Source organism: Mirounga angustirostris, unplaced genomic scaffold, assembly GCF_029215605.1.
Source record: "Mirounga angustirostris isolate CCGP_5_RB_7025 unplaced genomic scaffold, mMirAng1.0.hap1 SCAF_8, whole genome shotgun sequence".
Lineage (NCBI taxonomy): Eukaryota > Metazoa > Chordata > Mammalia > Carnivora > Phocidae > Mirounga > Mirounga angustirostris.
Window position 1 is genome coordinate 81,445,683 of NW_026991716.1, and position 17,965 is coordinate 81,463,647.

The window sequence follows — 17,965 nt, forward strand, 5'->3', positions numbered from 1 at the left end:
TTTAAAAATTCCTTTGGAAATTTCCTTTATCTCCAAACCCCTGAAGATACATGATGGCAATCATCCCCCAAGCATAGGACCCACAGATATACATCTGAAGGGTCTCATGACTAAGGTTTTATTAGACAGTAATAAATGATCTTTCCCAACAATATCTAGCCCCCTCAAGGTCCTGGAAACCTTGTTTCCAAAATTCCATAAAGACTTACACTATCCCTAACCCCCTCCCAACTTGAAAGTTAAATGGGCCACTCCTCATGACCCCGAGGGTTCTGTCCCTGTGCTTTAATAAAACCACCTTTTTACACCAAAGACATCTCAAGAATTCTTTCTCGGCCATCGGCTTTGAGCCCTAATATCTTTCCTACATTGGTTGTTTTGTTTTTCTTGCTGGTTTTTTTTTGTTTGTTTGCTTGTTTTTTAGTGCTTTAATTTTGGCAATATAAGATGCTTCACGATCTTAGTCCTGGAAACAGGCATCTCTCCAAGGAGTCAGGATTTTTTTGTTGTTGTTGGAGGAAGGTATTAGAAACCAATTATTTGGGGTGCCTGGGTGGCTCAGTTGGTTAAGCGACTGCCTTCGGCTCAGGTCATGATCCTGGAGTCCCGGGATCAAGTCCCGCATCAGGCTCCCTGCTCGGCAGGGAACCTGCTTCTCCCTCTGACCCTCCCCCCTCTCATGTGCTCTCTGTCTCTCTCATTCTCTCTGTCTCAAATAAATAAATAAAATCTTTAAAAAAAAAAAGAAAAGAAACCAATTATTTGGATGCTAGTAGGTTTCTTGCTATCAGTAGCAAACTTTTTACTAAAAAAACCAGAAACATAATATGTTTTCTGTATGCATCTATGTCTATATGCATACAGAACATCTGTGATATTTTGTTTCTTCATTGTATTATTCAGTTCAAGTTAACTACAAATGTTATATGTGTCATACAAAGAATCTTAGTTGGAGTCCAGTCTCTGTGTGTGTGTGTGTGTGTGTAAAACAAGAAGCTGTATCTAACTATGATATTAATTGAAAGGAAAGCAATGGATGGGCATTTAACCCAGTCTTAGGATGAAAAAAGGTCTCTTGAGAAATAATATTGAAGTTTTATTAGTTTTCAACTGCTGTATAAAAATTACCACAAACTTAGTGGCTTAAAACAATAACAACAACAAAAACAACAACAGCAACAACAACACTCATTTATTATCTCCCAGTATCTCCAGATCAGAACTCCAGTCGCAACTAAAGTGGTTCTCTGCTCAGGGTCTCATAATACTAATATAAAGGTATTATATATAAAAAAGGTATTAAATATAAAGACAAGGCTACGTTCTTATCTGGAGTTTGAGATTCTCTTTCTAAGCTCGTGTGGTCTGGCAAAATTTAATTCCTCACCATTGTAGGACTGAGGACCTATTCCATTGCCAGCTGTCATCCATGTGCCTCTCAGCTTTCAGAGATCACTCATATTCCTTGCCAGAAGGTTCCTCAACTTCAAAGTCAAAGAATCTCCCTCCCATTGAATCCTTCTCATGCTTTTAATCTTTTTATCTTCCCTCTCTCCCACCCCAACAAGAGCCTAGTGTCTTTTAAGACTTCACCTAATTAGATACTGAATAACCTCTCTTTCTTTTTTTTTTTTAAAGATTTTATTTATTTATTTATGAGAGACAGAGAGAGAGAGAGAGAGAGAGAGAAGCAGGCTCCCAAGGAGCAGGGAGCCCGATGTGGGACTCGATCCCAGGACCCTGGGATCATGACCTGAGCCGAAGGCAGATGCTTAACCATCTGAGCCACCCAGGCGCCCCAAATAACCTCTCTTTCTTAAAGCCAATTGTGCCATATCACAAAACCTAATTATGGAAATGAAATTCATTATATTTCTAAATCCAGTGGATTATACAAGATTTGTAGACTGGAGGCAGAAATCTTGGAGACCATCTTAGAATTCTGCCTACCACAGGTTTGTATTTTGAAAATTTAAAAGAACATTCTCCAGGTGCAGAAATGGAGAAAGCAGGCACTACACAGAAAAGAGATAAGGAATAGCAAGATATGTAAAGTAAAATTACAAGTAATTCAGGATTAATGTGGCAGGAGATTTCTAGTCAGGGCATTTGGGGACATGAGATTATATACATGCTTTGGCCTGAATTGTGAAGTGCTTCATTTCATGTTAAGCAGCCTGAAATTTTTCTGTATTTGGTGGAACATTTTAATCAAGGGAGTTACAAGGTAAAATTTGTTATACTGATAAAACACCTAGGCAACAGCAGGGGTAATAATTCTGCATAATACCAAGATGGAATCAGAATCAGTAACTAGGTCCAAGCAAGAGTTGACAAAGGCCTAAAGCAGGAAAATGATAGTGAGAAAAAGGAGGCTTGTGCAATTAGCCTTGAAAATCGGGTGAGGTTCTGTAAGTTGAGTAGGCCATGAAAACATTGTCCAAGGAAGGGCATGAGCAAAGACACAGGCAAGGGAAACTTTGGGGTCTGTCAAGAGAATTTAGAATTTAATTATGAATCACAGGATACATGTAAAGTTTTGAGAGAAATAAGGCTAGAAAGTTGGAACCAAACATTTTTTAAAGTATGTTGAATGAAACATGCTGAAAAAAAAAATCATCCATTTGCATTTTAGATCATTGAACCATTCCAAATGTGAGACAGGAATCCATCAAAATCATAGAGGAAAATACAGGCAGCAACCTCGTGACCTCTGCCACAGCAACTCTTGCTAGACACATCCCCAAAAGCAAGGAAAGCAAAGGCAAAAAATGAACCACTGGGACTTCATCAAGATAAAAAGCTATTGCAAAGCAAAGGAAACAGTCAACAAAACCAAAAGACAACCCACAGAATGGGAGAAGATATTTGCAAATGACATCAGATAAAGGGCTAGTATCCAAAATCCTTAAAAAACTTAGCAAACTCAACACCCAAAGAACAAATAATCCCATCAAGAAATGGGCAGAAGACATGAATAGACATTTCTCCAAAGAAGACATCCAAATGGCCAACAGACACATCAAAAAATGCTCAACATCACTTGGCATCAGGGAAATACAAATCAAACCTACAATGAGATACCACCTCACACCAGTCAGAATAGCTAAAATTAACAAGTCAGGAAATGACAGATGTTGGCGAGGATGCAGAGAAAGGGGAACCCTCCTACACTGTTGGTGGGAATGCAAGCTGGTGCAGCCACTCTGGAAAACAGTATGGAGGTTCCTCAAAAAGTTGAAAATAGAGATACCCTATGACGCAGCAATTGCACTACTGGGTATTTACCCCAAAGATTCAAATGTAGTGGTCCAAAGGAACACCTGCACCCCAGTGTTTATAGCAACAATGTCCACAGTAGCCAAACTATGGAAAGAACCCAGATGTCCATCAACAGATGAATGGATAAAGAAAAAGTGGTGTACACGCACACACACACACACACACAATGGAATATTACTTAGCCATCAAAAAAATGAAATCTTGCCATTGGTAATGACATGAATGGAACTAGAGGGTATTATGCTAAGTGAAATAAGTCAATCAGAAAAAGACAGTTATCAAGTGATCTCACTGATATGTGGAATTTAAGAAACAAAACAGGATCATAGGGGAAGAGAGGGAAAAATAAACCAAGATGAACCAGAGTGAGAGACAAACAATAAGAGACTCTTAATCATAGGAAACAAACTGAGGGTTGCTGGAGGGGAGAGGGGTAGAGGGATGGGGTAACTGGGCGATGGACGTTAAGGAAGGCATGGGATGTGGTGAGCACTGGGTATTATATAAGACTGATGAATCACCAAACTCTACGTCTGAAACCAATAATACATTATATGTTAATTAATTGAATTTAAATTTAAAAAAAAGAAATTCTTCCTGTGGACAGTATCTTCCAAGTTCATGCCCAAAAGTTCCAGCCTGCCCATTTTGATGGCATGCTCTGTGGATTTCAGAACTGCTTAGCTAACAGCCACAGTTTTGTAAGCCAATTCCTTGTAATAAGTCTCTTAATATATATCTTCTACCAGTTTGCTTCTCTGGTTGAACCCTGACTGATACACACCTACATGTTGAGGCTTTGCTTGGAGTGACAAGTTCCTTCTTGTTTTCTTTTGTAACAACAGCTCTCCAAAGTCCCCCATATCAAAGGACTTATACTTCCCCTCTCCCTCTTTCCTTTTCTACTTTTCCCTTACTGCAGGATGTCTCCCTCACCTCCTGAATATTCCCTCTACACATCCTGTTATCTCTAGTGTTATTATTTATGTCCTGATTCTGCCCTGAGTGACTCTAAAAATCCTAAGACTCCCATATGTAAAAATATTCTTTGGAGTTTGAGCAAAGATCAGCTTCTGAAAGAGAATTTTTGATGACAAAGGGACTATAATAATAGTCCATCAACTATATTCTTCAAAAAATGTGAATATCATAATAGTTACAGAAATGCTGGAAATGATAGAAGATTAAGGAGACATGATAACTCAATACAATATCAGATCCTAGACTAGATCCTGAACTGGAGAAATGCTGTAAAGTTTATTACTGGCTAAACTGACATCATTGAAATACAGACAGTAGATTAAGTTCTATGTTACTGTTCAAGTTACCAAAGTTAATAACCATACTGGGGTAGGAAACAGAATATCCTTGCTCTTAGGAAATATTCACTGAAAAATTTAGGGGTAAAGCATACTGATATGTGCAACTTATTCCCAAACATTTAGGCAAAAGATATGTAAATGTATAGAGAGAGCAAATGGAACAAAATGCTAAAACTAGGTGAATCTGGGCTGTAGGACTAGCAGCGTTCTTACTATTTTTGCAACTTTTCTGTAAATTTGATTTTTTTTCTAAATACAAGTTTAAAAAATGAAAAAAAAAAGATTATTGAACCATTCGGCATAAGTTGTGTTTTTTGTTTGTTTTATAAAGAGAAATCATGAGAACACTGGGACTAGAAAGTGAAAAGAAATGCATAAACAATTACATAATTGAAAATTTCATGGGGCACCTGGGTGTCTCAATTGGTTAAGTGGCTGACTCTTGATTTCAGCTCAGGTCATGATCTCATATCCTGGGCTTGTGTCCTGCATCAGGCTCCATGCTCAATGGGGAGTCTGCTTGAAGATTTTTCTTTCTCCTTCTGCCCCTCTTCCCACTTGCACGCTTTCTCTCTCTCTCTCCCTCTCTCTCAAATAAATAATCTTAAAAAAAGGAAAATTTCATTTTACTTAATCATCAGACAACCAAGATTTAAGTGTTTAATCTTCCACTTAATAAGTAATGTTGTTCAAATTATTTAAGAAAAATAGTCATGTAACAGTTTGTATCATGAGGTTTTGCATAAACTCTCTTTAATTCTGGCAAGACATAATATTTAATAGGTGCTGTGTTATCTTTGAAATTACTAGTCCCTTCTCCCCCCAGCCCCCAAGATACATTTTCTCTGTACCCAAACTCCAGGCAAATCACTGGGTCAGAAAAAGGAAAGCTACAGGAGAAGAGTGACATAGTGGAAAAGAAGACACTACCCTCCTCCATCTTTCTTGTTTTGTTTCCTTGATTCTAGAGCCAGCCAGGGATTATGCATAGAGTTGTAAGAAAGACTTCTCAGTTTTATAAATGAGAGGTTTCTACTTGATAACCATCATTTCAAAACTGAAACAAATTTTGCCACTTATTAGAATGGAATATGCATCCACATAGAAAGCACATTTCTATTTTTATTTCTGGAACTAAGATTTCTGCAAGTATACAAGCATCTTTAAGTTATATGTAGCTTACAGAGATGATTACACATTGCACTGTCATTAGGAATTAGCTTGATGTACACAGAGTGGAAAGGGAAGTGGGCATATGGCAACTATCCATTTTATTTTATCAGTCTAGACAATTTGATTTTCTTTGCTTTGACATTGCTTTGATATCTAGATATATCTATTTATCTGATAATTGTCAAATTTCTATGTCACTTTATGTTTAGATTTAGTTTGAGCCAAGGAAATGTTTTTGTCCTGTTTACTTTTAAGATTCCTGCTTAGGAATGAGTAGGAAGAGAAAATTGCCATGGGAAGGCACAGCGGGGTATATAGTGAAAAAGAAAAGTTAATTTTAGAATGTACCAATAAGGTAAAAAAAGAGTAAGTAACTGACAAAGATCTAGAATATAGACCAATTAGTGAGGACCTGTGATCAGAAGAAGCACCAGGACTATACATAAAGAGAGAACTCTTTTATCAGTATATAACTTTTTTATAAGTATTGCTTAGTACACCCATTTAAGGATTAAAAATGTGAATACAAATAGAGATGTGATACAAATGTGAAACTCCTCTTCTTTTTTGGAATGTCCTATGTTGCTTTTGCCATTGCTCTTGTTTTATAATGTACTATATGTAAATCAGTATTTTTTTTTTAAATGGTGACAAATTAAGGATATGGAATTTGGGTGGAAAAATAATTTGAAATTAAACCATAATCTTTTTACCTTCAAGATTTAAAAATCAGGGGTGCCTGGGTGGCTTCGTCGTTAGGCGTCTGCCTTCTACTCAGGTCATGATCCCAGGGCCCTGGGATCGAGCCCTGCATCGGGCTCCCTGCTCCACGGGAAGCCTGCTTCTCCCTCTCCCACACCCCCTGCTTGTGTTCCCTCTCTCACTGTGTCTCTCTCTGTCAAATAAATAAATAAAATCTTTGAAAAAAAAGATTTAAAAATCATGTTAAAATTTTATACTTTGCAGTTCGTAATCATGTCCACAGCCTAATTTGGTTTGATCATAATAATTATCATGGAAATGGAATATTTACTATTATTACATATTGGGGTGAAAACTTTATAAGACTTTGGAGGGAAATCTTGGGGTTCCCGATTCCTTTTAGAACAAATAGATATGCAACTCCGAATTTGTTCCATAATTTCTGATTATCAGACTTCTAGAACCTTTTATTTTCTTCCCAAAGTAATTTGTCCCGAGGTAGCAGGAGTGGGTGGTAGCCCCTTCTCAGAGTTCCACCCACCTGTACCTCCTTCAATTTTTCTTCTGTCTAGTAGTTCTTATTTAGTCTCCTAGAATAGGGTAAATTGTGAAGGGTTCTTAATTCTAAGTTTTTAGGCTGAATTTTTCATGACTTTGCTTTAGGTCCATAAATATCTTCTCTATTTCATAAATTCCACTTTGTACAAAGCAAAAGACTTGCCTTTCAAGATTCTTGTCTGTGCCATAATTTCAAACTTTTCTCAGGATAGGAGGATAGGATGGATATGAGGTAGAATTAATCAAAGACAAACTGACCAATTTTAATCTTGCCTGACTAAATAAATTTCTTTGAATAGGGGGAGGGTCACATGCAAGAGAGGGCAGGAAAATAAAATAGAGATTGATATTTCAAGATGTTATTCCATTACAATAATTTTACAGATGGCAAAAATGAGGTTTATAGTAATTGTCTTGCATATGACTGTAGAGATAGCTTGGTTGAATCTCATGGCAAGATCTTTTGATACAATAATCTGATTTATCTCACAAAGAAATACACTTAATGGGAGAAATATGGAAGTTCTGTTCTCCTTTTGAAGACTGTGTGTTGATTAGATGGAAACTCAAAGATCTCTGTAGACAGTGGCTGAAGGTGTTATGGGAACACTAGGTGTTACGGGAACATTGAGAAGGTTGTAAATTTTAATGGTTGGGGGAGTTGTGAAGGGCAAGTGGCATTTTGAGAGAAGGACAAAATAGAAAACTGGATAATGGAGTTTCATATACAATGGTATTCATATGTCAGAAATTGTAAGTTATTTGATCAGGGGATACATTTCGGGTGGGAAAGGGGAAAGGAAAAGAAGGGTCAGTAAAAGTTGTGGAAAATGAGGCTTGTGTATAGGTCAGGAATAATCTTATATCTCATACATTTCAAAGGCAAATTATTTATGATTTCAAGAGACACACAGAAACATGATAAAATTTGTGATTTGGAAAGAGAATTGCTGATGGCACAATGATGAAATAAAACTTTTTAGTAAAAAGAGCATTTGGGAAATAATAGGAGTAGTCCAAGAAGGACTGATGGTTTATAGTTGAATTAATTCAAGGGCAAGTAGTGTTATTAAGAAAAAGGGCGGATCAAGATATATTTAGTAGGAAGAACCAACAGGACATAATGACTGATGGTATGAGAGACTGTGTGTGAAAACATCTGGTATGTTCAATAGATGCCCATTCAATAAATGTCCAATATTCCATAAGTGTCCAATCTCTCTTCCTTGCAACCTATGTTGCACTCCCTCTAACATGAATATAACTCAGACCTGTCTGCCATGGAAGTTTTGTCAGTATAGCTTCTAAAGCAACTGGAATATGATTTGAAAATCCCCCATTATAAACTGGAGGGTATTATGTTAAGTGAAATAAGTCAAACAGAGAAAGACATGTATCATATGATCTCACTGATATGAGGAATTCTTAATCGCAGGAAACAAACTGAGTGTTGTTGGAGTGGGGGGTGGGGTGGGAGGGTTGGGGTGACTGGGTGATGGACACTGGGGAGGGTGTGTGCTCTGGTAAGCGCTGTGAATTATGCAAGACTGTTGAATCTCAGACCTGTACCTCTGAAACAAATAATGCAATATATGTTAAGAAAAAAAAAAAAGAAGAAGAAGAAGGTAGCGGGAGGGGAAGAATGAAGTGGGGGAAATCGGAGGGGTAGACGAACCATGAGAGATGATGGACTCTGGAAAACAAACTGAGGGTTCTAGAGGGGAGGGGGGTGGGAGGATGGGTTAGCCTGGTGGTGGGTATTGAGGAGGGCCCATTCTGCATGGAGCACTGGGTGTTGTGCACAAACAATGAATCATGGAACACTTCATCTAAAACTAATGATGTAATGTATGGGGATTAACATAAGAATAAAAAAAAAAATCAAAAAAAAAAAAAAGAAAATCCCCCATTATATAAAAAGTCAAGAAAAAGGAAATAATGTTCATATACATGCTTGCCTACATGAGCACTCATTTACATACAAAGATATAATTTCATACACTTAACTACATGTTGGTGTGATGTTAGATATGAAAATGTAGACGTTATATCTATAAATTTAGAATGTTAGAAAACCATTATGATATCAAACTAGTGTCTCATAATATTTGCAGAACAAAAGATTGGTAATCTTGGTATTTTTTGTAGTTCTACATTTTGCAAGTTAAAAGCAGAATAGAATTTATAGGAGTAAATTCTAATAATATCCAACAAGCAAAATCAGTCAAGTTCTTTTGTTACTTCCTACCTCCACTCTGCATTTTGTGCATTTGTTTTCTTCATTTGGATAGATAACAGTTTTAATGGATTAAGATGGTAAGTATTATCAAAAAGCAGAAAGCAATTTAAATAAGAAAGGAATAGAAAGTAATAAAGGAAAAGGAGAGGAATATCATTCCAGTTGGAGTTAAACATGAACCACAAATCTCCCTCATCCTCCATTTGTAGGTTTTATACCCAATGCCCTTTCAAATGACCTGTGCTTTTCTATAAATATTGTTAGTCCCACATCACTTGTGTTCTTGCTCTCTACTAATAATATTAATGCGATTGGGAAATCCTGTTTATCTCATTTTAATAAAAATACATCTCCAAATGTTAGAGAAACACTGCCCAGAATGTTGTAATCTGCTGTCTAGTGGTGGGGTTGTAAATAAATTATATTGGGAAATTTGACTACACTACTCTTAAGTGATTTGCATACTACCAAATCCTTTGCAGTCTAAGTATGAGAGGTCCACCAACTACGTTAATCTAATTATTCTTATTTTCAGCACAGACTATGTTTACTGATAAATTAGCTTGGGGAATTATGTAAAGAAGTTTAGAATGAGAACTGGAGTCCCAAGAAAATTAAACCAAAATAGAATTTAAGAGTCAGAAAACTGATACCAGATAATACAAAATAATAAATATTCATGATGATATTAATAACAACTAATGTGTTAGGATTAAATAAAAGTTATTTTTTATTTTATTTTTATTTATTTTATTTTTTTAAGTAGGCTCCATGCCCAGTGTATGTGGAGCCCAACACAGGACTTGAACTCATAACCTTGAAATCAAGACCTGGGCTGAGATCAAGAGTTGGACACTTAATTGACTGAGCCACTCGTATGCCCCATAAGTTTATATTTTAAAGGAAGAGTTCCCATTCCTGACTCTGAATCAAAATCACTTACGGAACATTTAAGTTATGGATTGATGGAATTCCCTCACCCCAGCAATTTCCAGAGATTACATATAAGTAAGTATAGGCAGGAACCCTGATACTGAAATTTATAGCTATGTAGAACATAGTAAATCACAGCTAACTTTAAGTACTACTGTTTTTAAGAAGGGGTTACTGCCACTATGTAGACCTGAGATTGTTAAATTCTGGCTTCACATTTGGAAGACTGAGAAACTCTAAAAATACCAATATCCAGTGGTATTTCAAATCAATTAGGATTGATACCAATATCTGGTGTCATTTCAATTTCAATTAGAATCTCTGGGAGTGGAACCCAGCCTTGGTATTTTTAAGTTCCCAGGTGATTCTATGTACAGCCAAGATCAAAAACTGTAGGGCGTAACTTTATTAAACTACAGTAGAAATAAATCCTGCAAAATCTAAATGAATGTTTTTTATTGAATTAACTAAATATAAAGGATTTTGCCTAGGAATTACCTTTGAATTAATGTTAAAATTACTAATATAGTTTGTAATATCACTACTTATATTTGAAGGATGGATACGATGTGTTTAGTATTTGTTGTTCTGGACAGTTGACCTGATCTCCAACTACCCTGTCATTCATAACCAAATTATTTCTAAAATGTTAATTGCTTTTAAAGCTCAATTTTTTATCTACTTTGGTTTCCTGTCAACAGCAAAACTTGTATCAGTTTTAGTATAAAGAATTCAAAAGGTAATGTCTTAAATTATATTAACACCCTACCAGTATAATGGTTGCTTAAGAAGTAACCTAGATACAGTTCTTGACTTCCATTCCTTCCTCAACATCTGCCCCTACCACACATCTAATCATCCTTAAAGTTCTACTGCTTCCACCTCTTTTTATCTCAAGAACGTTTTTATCTCCCCTCTTTGCAAGGACCACTGTCTTAATTCATGTCTCAATTAACTGGCACCTGGATTGGTTCAATAGCCTCCTTACTTAGCCTTCTGTCTCCAGTTTTGTCAGCTTCAAATAATTCTCCACACTGGAGCCAGAGGACTTTTTTAAAGCACAGATTTAACCACATTACTTTCTTTGTTAGAATACCTCAGTGGCCTCGCTACTGGACACAGGATAATACCCTGGCATGTATTTAGGGGCTCAATTGATATTTACTGAACAAATCAACATATTATATTAAAATTATTCCTTAATCAACAGAGGGACTCACAAGGGGTCCTAGAATCTTTTCCACAAACATACAGGATGTTTAATAACACTTCAAAATTGGAATTGCCTATTGGAATTAGCTGTGCCTTCCTGCATTTTCAGTTATATAATCTATGACTTTATTTAAAAGGCAAATCTCCCTGTTGTGCCCTAGATTAGTTTCAAAGTTCTAAAACTAACAAAAGCTCCACTCATATTACTCTCTGGCAGCCAAAAAAAAAAAAAAAAAAAAAAAAAAGAAAAAGAAAAAAAAGAAAGAAAAGAAAAAAAGCAATGGCCAAGAAGTTGAGTTTCTGCAGGTCTTGATGTAGGAAAACTCAAGGAAATCTGAGCTCACCATACTGGATTGAGTATTATTTCCACACTTAGTATCATATGTATATGTTTCCAACATACTCACCAGGGGAAGGATTTATTTAGGCCTTTATGTGTAGTTCTGTGTACCCTCACTGGGTGGAGGGATGTATTGGTTGGGATAAAGTTGCAGATAGCAGAAAGAAATTTATTATAGGTAAGTAATATTTATAGTACCTTTAGATGTGCTGAGGAGCAGGATCAGGACTGAGCTTCTAGCAGCAATGTCTATCATGGGAGCTTCCAGTTCTGCAGCAACAAGTCAGTTAGGAAATCAGGAAATGGATATACAATTATAGGCTCACAATTCACTCCACCCAAATGGATGACACATACACTCTTTCACAATCCCATTAGGAACTTCTGCTACAGCTTCCACAAAAAGTGAAATGTACCCATGATAATACTTGCCAACAGAAATAGTAGCAGCAGAATAATTGCAATGACCTCATGCTGTTTTGCATATATGTCTTCCAAGTCAGGGAAAGACAGATATGATTAGAAGAAGCTATATCTAGGTTAGCACAGTAACCGTAAGGGAAGCTGGGTGATAAAGATTTTAGATGTATATTTTAAATCTGGGTTAAGGGGGGATATTATTAGGAGGTTGGAATGAATGTCATTTAAGACAACTTAAAAAATCCTCCACGAGGGCCATGGAGAATTCAGTAGGATACTTTTTTTTTTTTTTCCAACTTTCAATCAATAGCTCCCAAGGAAAGCAAATGATAAATTTGAGGGGAGTGAGACAAGTAGATAAGGTTCTGATTTTCCCGATGAAATCAGTTTCATGCTTCATGGTATGTATGGATGAATTGCCTAGCAGGCAGAAGTTCATAATTTTATGTAATTACATAAAAAGATTTCATGAAATATGAAGGAATGTGTATAACTAATAGCATATAATTCTGGCAAAAATATTCTAGAAAAAGAAATAATTCATTTATTTTTATACATTTACACTTAAATCAGAGTTAATATTTTCCTAACTCGATTTTAAAAAGATTCTGGAAAATGTGTAAATTAGAGAAGAAAATTTAGCTTACAGAAAAACCTTTAAATATGGAGAATTAGACATGTTTTGCTTGCTGTTCTCTTCTATGTGGTTTCATTAGTTAGATTCTATCAACTTGGAAAATATTCAATATTGTACAGAAATTGGGTCAGCATAATAATATCCAAGCTTTTGTTTTTGGACTGGAGTTTTTAAGACTATATAATAGGCTTAATATTAAAGATTTTATTTATTTATTCATAAGAGACAGAGAGAGAGAGAGGCAGAGGGAGAAGCAGGCTCCCCGCTGAGCAGGGAGCCTGATGCAGAACTCGATCCCAGGAGTCTGGGATCATGACCTGAGCCGAAGGCAGACGCTTAACCATCTGAGCCACCCAGGCGCCCGGCTTAATATTAAAAAATACCTTTTTTATATTAGTAGTATTTGAATCTAGGAGCTGTATGAACAAAGTATATTTGTGTTTTTAGTTAGTGTGTATAATTTCCCAGATATGTCTAATATCAAAACATAGCAAATATTAGATGACATTCAAGTTTAAGACATGGCCTCTATCGTTATAATGACATTTACTGCACAAAATTTTAAAACAAACTGCTGTAGCAGCCAAGATGAGTCAAAGCAAAATCATTTTGATGTTCCACATGAAAAATAGATTTAAAAAAATTGGCTGAATTGAATCATTTCAGATTGCCCACCACCTGTCATTGCTTTTTCTAAACTGAAAGCATCTATTTACTTTATATGTGAAACTTCTGCTGTTGCAAATCAAACTTCTTTTTCAAAAGGCTATGGAGAGGCGCGCCTGGGTGGCTCAGTTGGTTAAGTGTCTGCCTTCGGCTCAGATCATGATCCCAGGGTCCTGGGATCGAGCCCCGCGTCGGGCTCCCTACTCCGCGAGGAGCCTGCTTCTCCCTCTCCCACTCCCCCTGCTTGTGTTCCCTCTCTCGCTGTGTCTCTCTCTGTCAAATAAATAAATAAAATCTTAAAAAATATATTTTAAAAAAGGCTATGGAGGCCCATTAGCCCATCATGCAATGGTTCATGCACCAAGAGCCCATGAAATGTATAAAGAGAATGGTGATTTTGTGTGAAAGTTCAATTAAACCGGGGCAGTATGTGAATTGAAGATGGATGGTTATATGCCACTACAGCGGCCTCATTGCTTTGTTTATCTTTGTTTCAAGCTATCCTTAAATCAAGATAACAGGCAGACAAATATAACAGAAAATATAAAGAAAAAACATTTAATCATCATATTAGCTGCAAATGAGAATTGATCCCTAGCCTGCATTCTGAGATAAATGCAAATCAAAAAAGTAAACTTCTTTTTTTGTGAAACATCTTAAATCAACACCCTGGATACTTTGGTATTAGCCAGGTTTACTTCTGGACTAACAGACCAGAAGTGAATTTACATCCAGCTCCTGGCTTCCTTTGTGGCAGCAGGATTGTTGACTAGCCTTTTGTTTTCATATATTTTTTCCATTAAGTGATTCAGCTGTTCATGTTTGATTTTCTCCAGATTTATTTTTTTTGTCTTCAAATTTCACAATCCGCTTCTTAAAATGGAAAATTTAGTGTGAGTTTTTCAAACTTTAGGCTTTCTATTTTTAATTATAAAAAGCATGCTTAACCTAAATTTCTCAAACAATGTAAAATCAATATGGGGGTCCCACATTTCTTTGATCATCCCTCTCTCCAGGAATAATGACTGTTAGCAGTTTACTGTGCATTCCTAAGGTGGGAGTCTCAGAAAGTTTTTCAGCAGAGGTATTACTTACCTTTCAGGATGAGTAGAAATTAAGACAATACTGACTTTCTCTTAATAAAAAAAAAATGTCATTTACTGCTTGGATCAAGCTCTAAGTAAGCTATTGTTTTTCCTGATTAATAAGAGACGTACCTTACAGAGAAAATTCTAAATGGATCCACACATCTTGCAAACATATACACTCAACCATATGTATACACAGCAATAAGCCTGAAGCTTCTCCTCGTATATGCATTGATTATACCACAGAAAACACTAAAATCTAATCAGAATGCCCCCTGACCAAATTATATTTCAACAGATAGTGTTAAACCTCCCTGTCTCCTGGGTTCTTCTGTCAAATCCCCTGATCACTCATTCCCGGCATCAATGAAACAAGAGAAAAAGATATTTAAATAAAAACAAACAACAATAACAATATAGAGATGCTATTGTTACTGTACATTTTCCAGATACTAATAACTGAATACAGCTTTCTGAGAAAACTCCATCAAAAACAGTCCAGTACTGCCCAGGAGTGCCTTAATACTTGGAGGGAGATTAGGTCCACGAAAATTCAAGTAGAGCAAATAACATAATGTCTGGCAGAAATAAAGAATCCAAAATTGATATTGAATCTTTTTGAAATGAGTATCTTATTAGGATTCTTGACTTGAGATAAGTTAGATGTTCTAAAAAAAACTCTCTTGATAAAGATTATCTAAAATTCTGGATAAAATATTCTTAAAATCCACTTTTAAAAATCAAGTCTGATTGGCAAGAGAAGCAACAATAATCCTCAGAGTACAAAAATTTTTAAAAAGCATTCACCTAAGTTTTAAGACAATTGAAACCAACTTAATTATTCCCTTTTATTCATTTTTAAATCCAACACCACAAGGCATTCAGGACTCTTAGCACACCACATCTCCTAGAATTTCATGCCTGTAGGCCTTCCTATGCTCATTCTAACTCAATTTTTTACCCCTACAACTCCTAAAGTATGTATGCACTTTTGCAAACACATATTCAGTCATTCTCTAAATCCTCCAAATATTCAAACTTTGTTCTGACCTTTCCTTTACCTTCACTCTGTGCTGAGGACACTGCCTGTTTACAATGCTCTTACATAGCAGGTATGTTTATACTCTCACCATCCATTCCATTAGCCTGGTAGTACCCTCCTTTTCTTTTCATTGCCATACTTCCAGATCAGTGATGTTCTCTTCTCCCTACAACCCATGTCACCACACCATCCCTAATGATTGCCTGTCACTTTCTACCTGTAGTCTTCATTTTCTGTCATCACGATCCATCATTGTTTAAGCTGTCAAGTAGCCGCTGCTTCTTCCCTCTCCATACAACCTTGACAATATCCTATTCTGGCTAAATCAACTCTCTGCCTAAAACCATGCATCTTCATCTGTCCAACGAAAAATGGAAAGACATGCTGCTGGGTTTTACTTTAATTTTATGACTGCGGATCAAAAGAGCACTATAGAGCTATCTGTCATTTATACTGTATTTATATATCCTGTTCATGCTTCCACTACTTTATACAATTATTTTATACTTCCTTTTTCTCAAACCTCTAATACCTTCTCCCCCATTCTCACCCTTGTTTGATTTTTCTTCCTATTTCTCTAAGACAACTAAAGCAATCTCAGGTACTTAGGATCTCATCTACCATCTACCTGCAAGCTGCCCTTATACCCTGCTTTCTCCTTTGTTACTATGGATGAACTATCTCTGCTCTCACATAAAGCTGGTCTCTGGATTGTGTTTTCGATACTTCCTTATCTTTATTATTCAAGGATATAACTCTAGCAGTTGTCCTTTTCTCCTATATCTTGTTTTTTCTCTGAATTCCTATAAATAATGCATCATTTATTTCTATATTTATTATATAATTTTCAGTATTTTTCATTAAAAATATAAAGTCTTACATATAGATTGTTATGTCTATTGCCAGGAACCCATATTTTATGTCACTTTAATTTATATATATTCAGTACAAAATTGCATTAGCCATATCTTTGATATTGGGGTTTAGGAATATAATTTATTTTGATATATTTATATTTTCTATCAATATTGATAAACTTTTAATACTTATAATTTTTAGATTGCTCTTTATCATCTCTGTAGGAAACCATATTATCTGCATATGATGACTTGTTTCCGATATTTATAATTGTATTTATTTCCTCTTCTGATTTCAGTGACTGGGAACTTCAGAAAACAATGAGTAGAAGTGTTAGTGGGCATGTTTTTCTTGTTCCTGATTTGAAAGGAAATGTCTCTAATATACTTTCAATTTCTATTGTGCAAGAGACTTTTTAAAATTATGAAATGGCACTGAATTTTATCAAAAGTTGTTTTGAATACATTATAATTATCATTATCATTTTTCTCCTTTATACCTGTCATTAAGCTGAATTACATTGGATGATGTTCTAATTTTGAATTCTTCCTGCAATGCAGAGATAAATCTAAATTTGTCAGTATGTCACTATTATGCTTATACACGTTCTTATTTTTAATCTGCTAAATTTTTATTTCAAACACTTGAATTTATGGTTATGGGATTCAATTGTGATTTATTTATTTTTTTGAATTGTGATTTAATTTCCTATGTCCTTGTCTGATGTTAGTGTCATGATCCTATAAGCTTTGTAAAATTTGTTGCCGTTACTCCTTTTTAAAATGTTTTCAAAAGCATGTGAAAAAGCTTAGGAATTTCTATTATTGAACATTTGGCAGAATTCATCAGTAAAAGGGTGTAACACAGTGGAATTGTTTTTTAATTTATTCATGTGATCTATTTTTGTTTATGTTATTTTAGAGTGCTGTTCATCTAAGTATTAACATTACTGACATAACAACCTATTCCAAATCTATTTTTTCATTTCTAGTGTTTTCATTGACACCCTTACCTTCCATGACTAATCTTGACTAAAGCTTGCTTCTCTTTTATTTAATTATTTTTGTTGGTATATTCTATTTCATTAATGTATGACGTTCTATATTCCCTTCTTTTACTATTCATAAATTTATTCTCACTAATCATACCTCTAATGGAATTTCATTATTTGAATTCCTTTCTCAGTTATTTTAGGTTTTATATTTTTACGTTAGGGATTTAAAGTATAAATTTTCCTATCAGTACCTCTTTGACCACATTCTACAAATAATATATATATTATTCCAAATTTAAGAATTTTCTTATTTCATTGTGTTTTTGACACAGACATTATTTAGAAGTTATCTTTCTAAACTTCCATATGTGAGAAGTTTTTTGTTTGTTTTCAAAGTGATTCCCCAATTAATTACCTTGTATAATAAGTATATGAAATCTATATTCTTTATACTAAGAATTATTTGAGTTGTGTTTAGACTTGTTTTATAACCTAATAT